Below are 13,280 nucleotides of genomic sequence, written 5' to 3'. Positions count from 1 at the left end.
AGTCACTCCCAGGCTGGCTGGACAAGACTTAGGCATCATTTAGCCACCCAATGGAGTCATATCTCAGCAAGCTTTCACTGCAGCGGGCAGATCAGAACATCAGTCCCACAAAGAGAGAAAGGTCAGTGACCCCGGAACGTCCCCACATTTCTCCAAGGAGCTGCACCTCATGGGTACAAACCCTGAAACCTAGACAGGGTGGCTCTGTTTCCTCATTTCCTTCCTCCCAGAATGCACTGTACAGTATCACTCTCACCAATTTTGAATAAGGGACAAACACAAATTATCTATGCTCTCAATATGAACCACCTCTATTAGGCCAGGTTAATAAACTCTAATGGATGTAAGGGCTAATACAATATTCAGCTATTGACATAAACATAAATATAAATTTCAAAGAAAATAACCTACTTTAGTAAAACTACCTGTGCAATAAAAATTAATGAACTCCAAATGATTCTGCACATCTCCACCAAATTGCATTTTCAGGCTCACATCTTCAGGACATGCTGGGTGGTTTGATGCATTCCCACAATTCATCTTCCTGCTAAGCCAATTTTAATTTAAATGCAATTAAAGGCTCAAAATGAACATTATGTATTAGATAAAGCCTCGAATCTGCAGACTATCATAAATATGATTTTCAGAAAAATTAATTACAAGCCATTAGGGTACAAGTCTTCAAACTGCAAATGTTGAGTTAAATTGCAGAATTAGTTTGTTCGTTCCATTAAATGTTAAATACTGACTTTGAGCTTTGTACCAATTTAATATCACTAGGTCAGTTTATGAGAAAATGTTATATATAGCTGGAAGTTCTAAAGTATCTTAGCATTTCTTACTAATTAAAATAGTATTTGGAAAGACATAAAAATAACCTAAAGTCCATTTTGGTCAGATACTAAGAATACCATTTTAACGTGCGACTGTTTTGTGTCATTATATCACAGGTTTGGCATTCTTTTTTTAAGCATTAGTTCAAATATTCTATTTTCATTTTTGACTTACCTTAGGAATATAGAAAAAATATGGGTTGTACACTGATATAGTGATCAAAAGTTTTAATTTCCCAACTACTTCTGATTGCAAACTTTCAGGTTACTATGTTTAACTAAGCTGACGAATACACTCCAAAATTAGGTAAATGTCTGAGGGCTGAAACACTTATGCTATGGCTCTGAGCATTTCAGGTCAGAGAGAGTCAGCCATGTATGTATACATGGGTTTAAACAAGATATATAAGAATATACAATACTCGTCCAATAAAGCACAAATGTGAGTCCACTCCATACTCATTCCTAGGTCAATAGAATGTAAATAAGCCAAGCAACAAATACTCACTGGCTCACTTTTTCTGAACTTAAAAATACAGAGAATTCCAGGAATAAAGACCCAGTAGAAGGATTCTTCAAAAGTATTGGGTCAATTCTGGCAGCCATTTTACTAAGTAGATAATATGATTGTTTTATTACATCAAAATAATAAGCTCACTGGTGGAAAGGGGTGGAGAATCCAGCAACACACTGTAGCCTTTGTGGACTATTTACTGATCGACATAGAAGTCACTCAAATAAAACTACGGTATTCCTATTTTTAAAGGCCATATAACCTGGGTTCAGTTGAAACTAATCTCACTTCCAATTACCAAATTTAAGATGTCTTCCACATATCCTTAATTGTGATAAAAAAAATATACAAGAAGTATCTGCTTCATTTGTTTTAAAAATCAGGCGTGACTTTTGATTTGCAAATAATCACCAAGTTGCTAAAATTCAGACTAAAAATGAAATCAATTTCAGGAGGAAACATGACCCTTCCCCCTTCTTTTAGTCTGCAAAGGATAAAAGCATCCTGTCTAGATCGGTCAGCAGTTTGACATTGATCTGCACAGTGGCGTTTCATTAAAAACAGAACTATTTTACAGGATTTAGGAAAATTTGCAGATAATTTATTTTAATTAGTTTCTTCTCTGGCAGGTATAGCTAACTCAAGCAAAATGACTATAAAATAAAATAATAACTTAATGGAAAATAGCTATCATATTCATTCAGAATACTATGATAATTCCCTCTCCTATTTCTTCAGTTACACTATCCCCAATCCCACACTTAAAACAAGCAAACAAATGCCTACCTTCTTATCAGATTCCAATCTAAGTCCTTCCCTTTCCCCAGCGCATATTTGCCTAGTTATCACTGTCGCCTGCCCTTGTTTTCCTAGGAGTTTTCCCAAGACCTTAAGATAAATCATTAATAAAAGCTGGAATTAAAATTTCATTGGATTCCTTTGTTCTATGCCACAAATGTCCTAACAGTAACAAAAGCACCACTTACATGGAAGTTGTTTAGCAAAAAATATCTCCCTCCTAAGTCCTAGCCAAGGATCTTTTTTGCCAATCATCTGAACCACCACCACCATCCTTTCACCTAATTACTTGAAACAAGCCATTCCAACACCATGCCCTTCCTCACCTCCGCTTTACCCCTCACCTCCTCTGCTTTACCCCTCACTTCCTCCGCTTTACCGCTGTCCTCTGACAGCGCCATACTATTTTGAGGTTTTATTTGGATTTCTCTTATTTATAATTTTAGATTATCAAGTTATATTGTTAATACTAAAAAAAAACCAAAATGGGCATTTCCCATTATTTCCCCTCAAAGTCTTAGAAGATCTAGGAAAGAACCGAGAAACAAAAGGATAATCTAGAATAACTTACTAAACAGGTGTAGCAGTGATTCTTGAAAAACAGTTTCTGCAAGCCTAACTCTCATCAGTTACAGTGTGAAGAAGAGTTAAGAGATCCACCTGATAAATTCTTGATAAAAACTGATATTCCTACTTTGAAAGTAGTATGTAGATTTTTAAGTAGGTTAAGTTTTGAGTAAGTTCTGATTTTTCTCTGGAAAGTGTAAATCTATAATTGGCTCTCCTTCTACACAATTATCCTGACAATTACCACAGCATCCTCCCTCCACACTGCTGCTGTTATTAAAAACTGCAAGGAACTTCCAGAAGGAATATCACCACACTACTCTGAGGATTAAATAAAGAAAATCATCAGGCTACAAAATTCCAAACTGTGTCCTGTAGGGTTGGGTACAAGTCTGGAGGCCTAAAGTCGTCAAACATGAACCACATTTCCAGTAGCAGGGTCCTGAGAAGTCGAGTTTAAACATGAGAACGTTGCCATTCAATTTGAGCAAGGCCGCCGGGGCTGATAGCACGTTTGGTTCTGAAGGAGAGCAAGGAAAGGTGGAGTTGCTTACAGGTTCTTCCGAACACAGAACCATCCTGTGATGATAAAATACGGACTATAACTGCGAGTCATGGAAATATGAAACAGTAAGGGGACAGGAGAGTGAAGGCATCCCCCAGCAAGCTCTGGACCAGGAGAACTAACATCTCACTAGTTTCCCAACTAGACTCTCAACGAAGTTACTGCTGGGGAAGCTGGCCTAACTGCAGAGGCTTCCTCTCACACAGTCCAGATTCATGCTCTGTTTCGGGTCCTTTAAGGTCATTTTCAACTATCCTTTTTCAAAAACCCCAAAAAATATTGCTTCGATTCAGTTTCTTTTCACACTTTGATACATAGACTCGAAATGACAGTGAGAATCCACCATCCCTCCCGTTTCCTATGGTACAATTCATTTCAACTTTCTTCTCGCCACCACTGACCCTTGTTAATTTCTGGATTCTCATTTATCATTTCTGAGTTTCACTTAGATCCCAGCTTCAGGACTAGATACGTCATCAGTCTTTTAGACCTTAGCTCATGGTCCTTTCACTGTGACCTCCGAGATTGCTGTGTGCTTCCGCATTCCATATTCTCCCTGCTTCCTGAACAATGCCAATCTTACCAGTAGAAACAAAGTCCCTTCTCTCATCCACTCACACATGGAAATTGTTTTATAAAAACACTTCTCCCTAAGTTCTAGTCAAGAACCTATTTTGTCCATTACCTTAACCATCATTCATTAATTCATCTATTTACTCAAAATATATAACAAGAATCTAGTTGGGCCCTGAGAGTATGTTGGTGAAGCAAACAGACATAAAAACGGCTTTCATAAATTCAACAGGCTGAAAAGGACAACAGAACATATTAACTCACACATGGTATCAGAAACAAGTCCACAACATCTTGGCTCAACTGTTGCTATCCTTCTTATTTGAAATTAAATTCATGTGGCTACAAAAAAAACCACTAGTAAATATTGATATATTATTGGGAAACAACTATAAAATGATGAAATACTAAAAATCAATATCCTAACGACAAATGACTTAAGAACAAAATTGTTTCCATATATTCCCAATACTGCATTGTTTAGAAAATTAAGGATTTATACTGTTGATTGGATTTATCCATAGTACTGTTCTCTCATATTTAATGGTTGAACATATATATATATATATATATATATATATATATATATATCAGTGTCTTAATAATGTTACAAATGCACTATCAGGTACTTAAATCTATCCAGTGATGACATTTTTAACCTTCAAGCTCTCCAAGCACCTATACCATGCTGGGCTTAGGAAAAACCAGCAGAAAGCATCCCAGAAGACCACCCATTACATCCCTCAAGTTTGTCAGCATGATGATAAAACTTTCAAGCTTTTCAAACTTTAAAACGGAATCTATCTTGCATGCTTCAAGTAGCACGCTGCAGAGCTCAAACTATGCTAATTTAAGGGTGGCTCCTGCTTTGCAGTGGCTTTGCTAAGTCTCCAGAGTTCAGTCAGTATCACGAGTTCATTACATTAGCATGGCTGGGATCATGTGGCAAGTGCTGAATGAGCATATGAACCTCAGCCTGTAAGATCCAAAGTTAAAAAGATGAGTTTAACTCAGACACACACACATATATGTACACATAAACATCATCTATCTATCTATCTATCTATCTATCTATCTATCTATCTATCTATCTATCTATCTATCCACCCATCCACCCACCCATCCATCCATCCATCCACCCACCCACCCATCCATCCGTCCATTCATTCACCTACGGAAACAAGATTTTCCTAAACAGACGCCCAATCAAGCAACAACACTTTCACTTGCAGAACTCCACCCTAGACATTTTAAAAGATTCTTATATTTTTGATCAAATAAAAACTGAAATCTCTTAATAATGTTACTACATCATTAAGTAGTTTTCAACCAAAAGGAATGGTATTCAAAGTCCATTTTAATTCAGAGTTGGAGAGTGGTCTTACTTGGATCTCTGGAATACAGGCAAAGCTTTTCGTTCTTCAAATGAACAAGTGAATCTCTCTGCCATGGTTTTGAATTACTGTAAGGATGACCCTCATGCATAATTAAATCACATCTTTTGCATGATCTATAACACCTGTGCTTGGTGCTTATCAAAATCTCCTTCTACTCAACTCACTGTAGATTTAACTGTTTCAATAATCTATTACGTGAACCCAAGGACTGTTCTAAACACCTTTCTACATACTCATTTTATTCTAGTAAAAAGAAAGAAAAAAATGAGCTCCACATCTTTTTCATTGATTTGCCTTCATTTTGTAAAGTTATGCTCAGAGACATAAGCATCATCTTCCATGGGCTTCAAGCGCTCACTCTGTGAGTGGGTCAAATATTGCCTACCCTGACAAAGTCAAGTTTGCTAAGGCTCTGTTCCAGTAGGAAAGGGCTTGATTTTCTTCCACTGGTACCAGCAAAGACCTCGCATGTGAATCCCTATGCCAGTGACTCAGGCATAGGGAATAACAAACCAAGTTCTTCTTAGAAGACTGAATCACAAACCCAGTCCCGGCATCACAGGGAGGAGCAACTCTATCAGACTTAGGGCTGAGCTGTGAGGCAAAGATGGTGTCACAAAGGACACTAAATGAAAACTAAAATGTTGACACTGGGACAAGGGTGAATGAGTGCTAGGTAACCAAAGTGGTCTATCCACCATCACACTTGAGTGGAGATGTGGTCCATGGACATACAGAAGAAGTACAGTTCTAGAACTTTTCACTTGAGTCCTTAATGATGGAAAGCCATTGGAAAGGATGAAAGGGTCCTGCCTAAGGCCCCCGAGTCCTGTTGCTTTTACTTAAATGGTAAGTTGTTTGATATAACTGGGCACTATTATACCATATGCTGGCCATACGTGGCCCTGCCGTGAAGCAATCACCATTATAGGATGCACATAGGATTGGCAAATAGGAGAAGGGAGAATTATTTTTGTCCCCATTTCCATTGATCAAATACCAGACATGTTTATTTAAAGTATGACTAGATTATAAATAGTATTTTGCCTTTGTTCATTTACACAGGAAAGGACTTTAAAGGTCAACCAACTGACTACAAAGCTACATTCTCTATACACATTATTCTCCCAGAATCCTCTGCAACAAAGACTGAGCTATCCAGGTGGTTCTCTTACTGCTCTGCCTGCTTCTCATCTTGCAGTGCAGAAAGGTTGTAGTTTTCTCTTAAACAAATGAAACCTTGTTGTATCTCTGTACCTGAGTATTATATATACCAAAGCCAGACAGAACAGAAAAACACATTGCCTAGGAGTCCAGAGGCCAGCAAAGCTGTGATTCCGAAGCCCAGAAGAACACTGTCCAGTCTTCATAGACATGGATCTCAGAAGGGCAGCCTCTACGGACCTGGAGAAGCTCTCTTTGTCCTGGAACAGTCTGAAAGAGCCGACTCACGTGGGCAGCTTAGTGGAAATCACAGCAGATCTCTCACTTTGGGGAAGGCCTTGGGGATGTAGGAACTCTCAGATGTTCCTGATTGCACAGTGCGTGACTGAAGCTCTGGCATATGCATCTTTTCAAGGGCTGGAGGCAGGGACACCATCCTAAGCTGCCTGAACCCAGAACAGTTGAAGTGACACTGGCTGTGATGATAAATAATGCCTTACACAGTATCACGACAGCACAAGGCCACTGCACCCGTGAATGAGGGAGCCAGAAAGGTTCTCTGGGAAGAGCTGGAAATGTCAGTGCTTCCGGTCTTCCCAATGGAAAGATACGATTCCTGCTATATGGAAGCCGCAGGACCCCAGCAGCAGGACTACAGAAACCCAAGTATTTATTTCAGTGTGTCTGGCTTGGTGGTAGACATTTATTTCTTATCTTATATTTGCCTGCACGATCCTTGAATCAAATTACTGATGATCACAGGTAGAATCTGGCTATTGAGCAACATTTTTTTTTTTTAGCAAGACGCATACTCAGCATTTCTAAGCAGAAAAAAAAAATAATGACAAATGAGAATAAAAGGAGATTCAGAGAAGAAATAAAGGGAACTGAACACTGTTACTCTGTATTTACAAATGCTTCCAGGTAATTATGATAAATGGCATTTATTGAGAGCATATGATACACAGCATAAATTTAAATGCTTTGTGTATATTCTCTTGGCTGATACAACCACCTAGGGCTAGAATTCTCCCTTTTGCAGGTGAGGAAGCTTAACATTTTAGTGATGCCATCACTAATGACACAAAAGGAAATGCAATGCGAAACAGGGAATGCACTCCCCTGGAGATGGCACCCAGAGCTGTCTGCTGGCCCACACAGAGATCTGCCCATGGCCCTCTATGGACTGCAGCTTGCTTAGTGTGCCTAGCTCGCCAGCTTGAGTGGAAATGGGTTAGACCACAGGTGGTTCCAGTTTTCCGAGCTGAAAAAAATCAGCATAATCTTACCCAGTCTGATGGAATCTTAAGCACAGCACCCACATTTGCATAACCCCAATTGAATATTTCTACTTACATGTGGAACACCCCCCCCCAAGAAAAACCCTCCAGAGTTGAGAAATTTTCTACTCGGAATTCTGTGGTCGTCATAGGGCATCAAATTTTTATGCAGGCTTTGCAAATCTGGATGCAGATCTCTATGATACCAGCAATCACATCCACATCCACACATAATGGTGATACAGTAGTGGTTAGCAGCTGCACCCCAGGTGCCCCCATCTGTTAGGACTACATTATCTAAGACATACAGAACTCCACTGGGCTTAATAGATTTAAATCAATACACTAAATTAACCCCAGGAAAGAAATGTTGCTAAAGTGATGATGGGTAGGCAGAGAGGGATCCACATTTACAAGAGAAAAATACCAACATTTCCAGAGGTTTCACTATAGAGTGAAGGGGGTGTGCACACGTGTTGGGAGAGGTGTGTATTCTTGAACATACACTGAATATTTATGTAAATATATGAGAGGGGACACTGTCACCATGGCAATTCCTTCATGAAGAAAAAGTGCCACCTCTTAGAGGACTTAAATTACCATTTTGTGAACACTCTTTACCTGGGAGAATTTAGGGTTGAGTCACTCTGTTAGTGTGGTAGCTTATGAAAATCAAGCCTATTTCCCGGGTTCTTAACCAAAGCTTTTAAGTTTTCACTGGTTTTTTTTTTTTCCCCCCTGGGGAAACATGAGGGGAAAAAATGACAATTCTCCATCTTTCAGTGACAGGACAGAACGTTGTATCTTGCAGTGCTTCGAGATTTTAGAATTGCAGTATGCTGCAGCATACATGATCAAGGGACCTAAGGTCCTTTGCATTTGTACAGGGATATCATACTGAAGTCTTAGCTGCCTGCAAAGGTCAGGATTCCACATTCCATCCACGTCATTGTGTTCTGTCTGCTCTGCACAGCTGACATCACAGTCCTTCATCAAGAGAGCATCTAGAACTCTTAGTCAGCAAATGAAGCCTTCTTTCATCTGAGGATAAACATTTAGCCAAAACTTCTCACTATGTACCAATGGATATTTCTTTTCTTTTAAAACAAAAGAGGTTGCTAAGCACCATATATTAATTTTCCTGATTTTGTGACAAAATACCCAGCAGACCACACCCTAAGGTAGAAAGGATTTATTGTGGTTTCTCAGAGTTTAGTGCATAGTTGCTTATGTCTGCTGATTCTGAGACCCACATTGGTGAGGCAGAATGTTATAGCAGAAGAAATTAGAGGCAGAAGTTACCTACTACACTAAAGAAGTTATAGAAAGGAGAGAGGAGAAGGAGGAGAAAGGCAGCAAGGGAGTCAGAGGGACAGGGAGAGAGGGAAACAGGGAGGGGAGAAAAAAAAAGGAGGGAGAGAGAGAGATTATGGTGCAAGCATTCTCAAGGATTCTGGTATAGTGCCCTACCTTCTCCAGCCAGGTTCCACCTCCTAGACTTTCAAGAATTACCATGTGGGAACAGAAGTCCCAGCAAGTGAGCTTTTTGAAGGGACACTTCATATCAGAGCATACCCAAATTAAAATGTAGTAACAAGAGCCAATTATCCATAGCTAGTCATACTCATATAGAGACCGTCTCTAGGATTTCCCTTGGTACCTGAGCTGAAGATTTCTTCTTCAGAGATGATGGCAATGGCAAGAAACAGGTCTTGTTTGTATTGAACTCCCTTTCTGGCAGATCCTTAACTCCTAAGAGAATGATCTAATTTTTGAAACCTTCCAAATTCTACCTGGAAAGTCATGAAATGGATAGAGTAATCATTGTCCAGTCAAACTGCTTATAATGAAATGTTTCAACAATGTTTCCTTTGGATGGTGGAAATTCCCATAAATTTTAGAAATTTCCCTTTCCAGTCACCAACGTAAAGCACCTATGAGATATTTACCCTATTTTAGCTCATCAAAAATTGGGGCTATCAAGACTTATTTGGGGAAATATTTAATTTAATGTTTTGCTACTGAATGTAATTAGCCTTTTTGACCATATTTTCACCCATTTTGAAGAGGAAGATAATGCCCACATTTTATTCATTTCTACAAGGTGGCTAGAATAGTATTGTACACATAACAGATATTTGCTTTTTGAAGTTTTTCCTGCTTTCAGATATTATTTTTTGTACAACTATATTTTTTGAACTGCAAAACATATAACTGACATTCTTTTCTAAATCTTAGCTTATAATGAATAAATAATAAATGAATAAATTTGTCTCTTTTTTCTATAAAATTAAAAATTTTTTTGAATCATAAAAGTCACTGTCCAAACTCTATTCCCCAATCCTAAACATCCCCGCTGTTTTCATTGCCTGGCTTCCTACTGTGATGTGTACCTAACAAGCAGCATGCATAAAGCAGGCTGGATTTATTTGCACTCAGAGGTCAAGGGTACAGACCTCATGATGTGGAAGTCCTTTCACAGGAACTGGTAAAACTCCATAAGGTTCCATCTGGTGTATGTATGGAGGCACTCTAAGGGCCTCCACCCAGGGACTCCAACCTTGCCATACACTCCCTGGCCTTACTGAATCTCTAGAACCTCATTTCTCTCAGTCTGCTGGAAGGGCCCATTTAAGGTCTTTGAAAGCATTTGAAGGTTTTTCTAGCTCAACGTTCCAAAAATCTTCCACATTCTTCCCAGAAAACCAATTAAAGTGCCCAAGAACTACATGGTTAGGTTTATCCCAGCAAGGCCTCAGTTCTCCAAGCCAATTTTTTATTAGGTTGCTTGTCTCGTTGTGATGACAAAAATGCTTGTCTAAAAGCAAACTAAAGGAAGAAGGGTTGTTTGGGCTCACAGTGTGAAGGTTTAATATGTCATGGTAAGAAGATGACAGAAGATGACCACATTGTGTCCATGGTCAGGAAGCAGGAAGAGACAATGACCTGTTCTCCACTGGCTTTCTCCTCTTTCCTTCAGGCAAGACCCTCAACCCATGGTATGGTCCATCGTAATTGTAGCGGGATGCTTTCTACTTCAAGTGACCTAATCTCATAGTCATTCTTAGAGACGAACCTAATCTTAGGCATGCCAAGATTTTTGTCTTCTAGGTTATTCCAGACTCTGTCAACAAGGTTGACAACATAAACTATCACAATAGCATTGTTTTTTCAGGGCAAGGTCTTCTGTGATCCAGTTCTCTCATTTCTAGATGACTTCAGAGAAGACATACTTGTCCATAAGTATGCTAGGAAAATGTTAACTACTGTTATCTGCCAATGTCTTCCCCTCTCTCCATTGTTGGCTGTTCTAATCCCTGTTCATCTTCCAATGTTCAGAATTCCATATCCCCTTTGTCAACAAGTATAGATGCCACTACAGTTAAAAGACACCAATCACAAGACACTAGTACTACAAATTTGAAACAAACAGTCTATCTTTACTTTCATGGATCTTGCGATCAGAGGAAGATATATATTGAGAGATCTATCTTCCTAATGGATATGTTATTATAAGCAGCTTGAGGGAAATAACTGAGTAATTGGAAGTACATAACTAAAAGAATGGAGACGTAGCATGGTGTTTGAGTGCTTGCCTACATCTGCCTATATATGGAAGACCCTGGGTTCAAATATCAGCATGAAAAAAAATAAATAGTAGAAAAATTAGACCTAGTTTGAATTATTGTAAAAGTTGTCTTGAGGAAGTTATGTTTTAGATAATAAGAACAAAGAGAAATAAGCTAAGGAATGAGGCATAGATCTAGGGTAGGAACATGCCTCATGATAAGTATTTCAGACTACACTGTGAGCACCATGAGAAAGCACTGACATTTTGTATTGGGTCTTCATGACATGCAGGAGAACAGTTGACTTTCTTTCTTCAATTTCATAAGACTCACATTTTTCTTATGACACCTACATATTTACTTTGTTCTATGGCTATCTGTATATACATCCTCTTAAAACTCTTACCTTATTTAGCACTCACACAGTAATGTTGTCAACAAATGTCCAGTAAATGTACATTACCTTAACAGTCTAGCTTATTAATTCTGAACTCTTAATTATTACTGGTTAAAATTAGTATTATTTTGACCTTTTGTTCTTGGCCATGATAAAAAAAAAGACTTTCTACCAATGTGTCAAAATCCCTGACATACATTTGTTTCCATGTGAAGCACAAGCAGTCTTGGTGATTTGCACTTCTACCAAATTTTGGTCTTCTGAGCTCCCACCAGAGGTGTCCATTGAACTTTCTTGTAATGTTCTAGAACTTCTCTAAACTGCTTCTTCAAATTCTTCCTCTAAACCAATTTCAAAGACTGTGACTGCATGGCCATGTAGCTCCTGCAAGGACGGCATGACTTTGTCCTGTACTAGTCAGACTTTTTCTCACTCACAAGTGCATGAGGGAATAATGTGATGGAGGAATAGATAGTTTTAGTGCATAGTTTCAGAGATTTCAGTCCATTGTGGTTGGGAGGGTGTGGGTGAAGGGTGGGGTTCATCTCCTGGGTGATGCTGAGGAGGGAGGGAGGAAGTCAGGCAAGGGAAGAGATGTGTGGAAAAGAAAGGAGGGCCTCCTGCCTATGGGCGGGTGTCACCAACATCCCGGGAACGCTTCCATCCCTTATTTACTCTTTTCTGGAAATAGTCTCACAGATTCAGCCAGGAATGTGCTTTCGCCATCTATCTGATCAAGCTGATTATCAAGCTGAACTAACAAACGTGCTTGCCTGACAAGCGGTTTCTTGGTCTTCCTGATAATGCTCTGTAGTTTTTAATATTCTGATTCATCTCAATAACCTGAAAACGTCTGAGGCTCTTGTGCCTCTAGTGCCACTAATACACTTCTTTTCAAAGAGGAGCTGCCAGGTATCAGAACAAATAATGGTACCCTATAAGATGCATGAGGATGGTTAGAATGGGACACCAGCGGGCATGCAGTTTGGTCATTTGCAAAATGTGCCCCACAAAGGGAAGAGTCAAAGAAACCTGAGCATGGATGCTCCCTCCAACCCTAACAATTAGAAGCTCCATTTTGTTTATGCTTCTGGGTTAAGTATCTTTATAGGAAGTCTCTTCAGCTTTAAAATAATAATAATTAAATGTGAACTGGTTGACTAGCAAGTCTTTCTTCATACAAAAAGTTTCTTTTCTATGAGATGTATTTGAGGGCATACTGAATACCAGAGGGAAATAACTGACCTCTTATCTCTCTATCGCGCGCACGCGCGCGCGCGCGCGCGTGTGTGTGTGTGTGTGTGTGTGTGTGTGTGTGTGTGTGAAATGTGTAGTGGAGTTGGTTTCTTACTTTTATCAGAGAAATGAATAATTAAAAATGAACCTCTAACAATACTGACCATGATGTAACTCTCCATTGAGAGGGAGTGTAGACACCCAAGCAAGGACTTCCAGGGAAAGTGAAGGACAAGTAGACCCCAAATCTGAAGGCTTCTTGAGTTGGGAGTTTATTATCCTTTCTAATTCAGTGTGGGACCATGATATCCCTGGGCTGCAAAGGAAAACCAAGTTTGTCGAGGGAGCTAGGCTTTATTGCTTTGTGTAATAGGTAGCCTGTGTTTT

General features: G+C 39.2%; 1 protein-coding gene across 8 annotated transcripts in view; it reads right to left on the bottom strand.

Annotated features, from left to right (window-relative positions):
- Positions 1-13,280, bottom strand: part of Npas3 (neuronal PAS domain protein 3) — an 850,947-nt gene that overhangs the window by 496,460 nt on the left and 341,207 nt on the right. The gene's annotated exons all lie outside the window — the stretch shown is intronic.

Source organism: Peromyscus leucopus, chromosome 14 (assembly GCF_004664715.2).
Source record: "Peromyscus leucopus breed LL Stock chromosome 14, UCI_PerLeu_2.1, whole genome shotgun sequence".
NCBI lineage: Eukaryota > Metazoa > Chordata > Mammalia > Rodentia > Cricetidae > Peromyscus > Peromyscus leucopus.
Note: the sequence above shows the minus strand (reverse complement) of the source record. Positions and strands in the feature narration are given on the sequence as shown.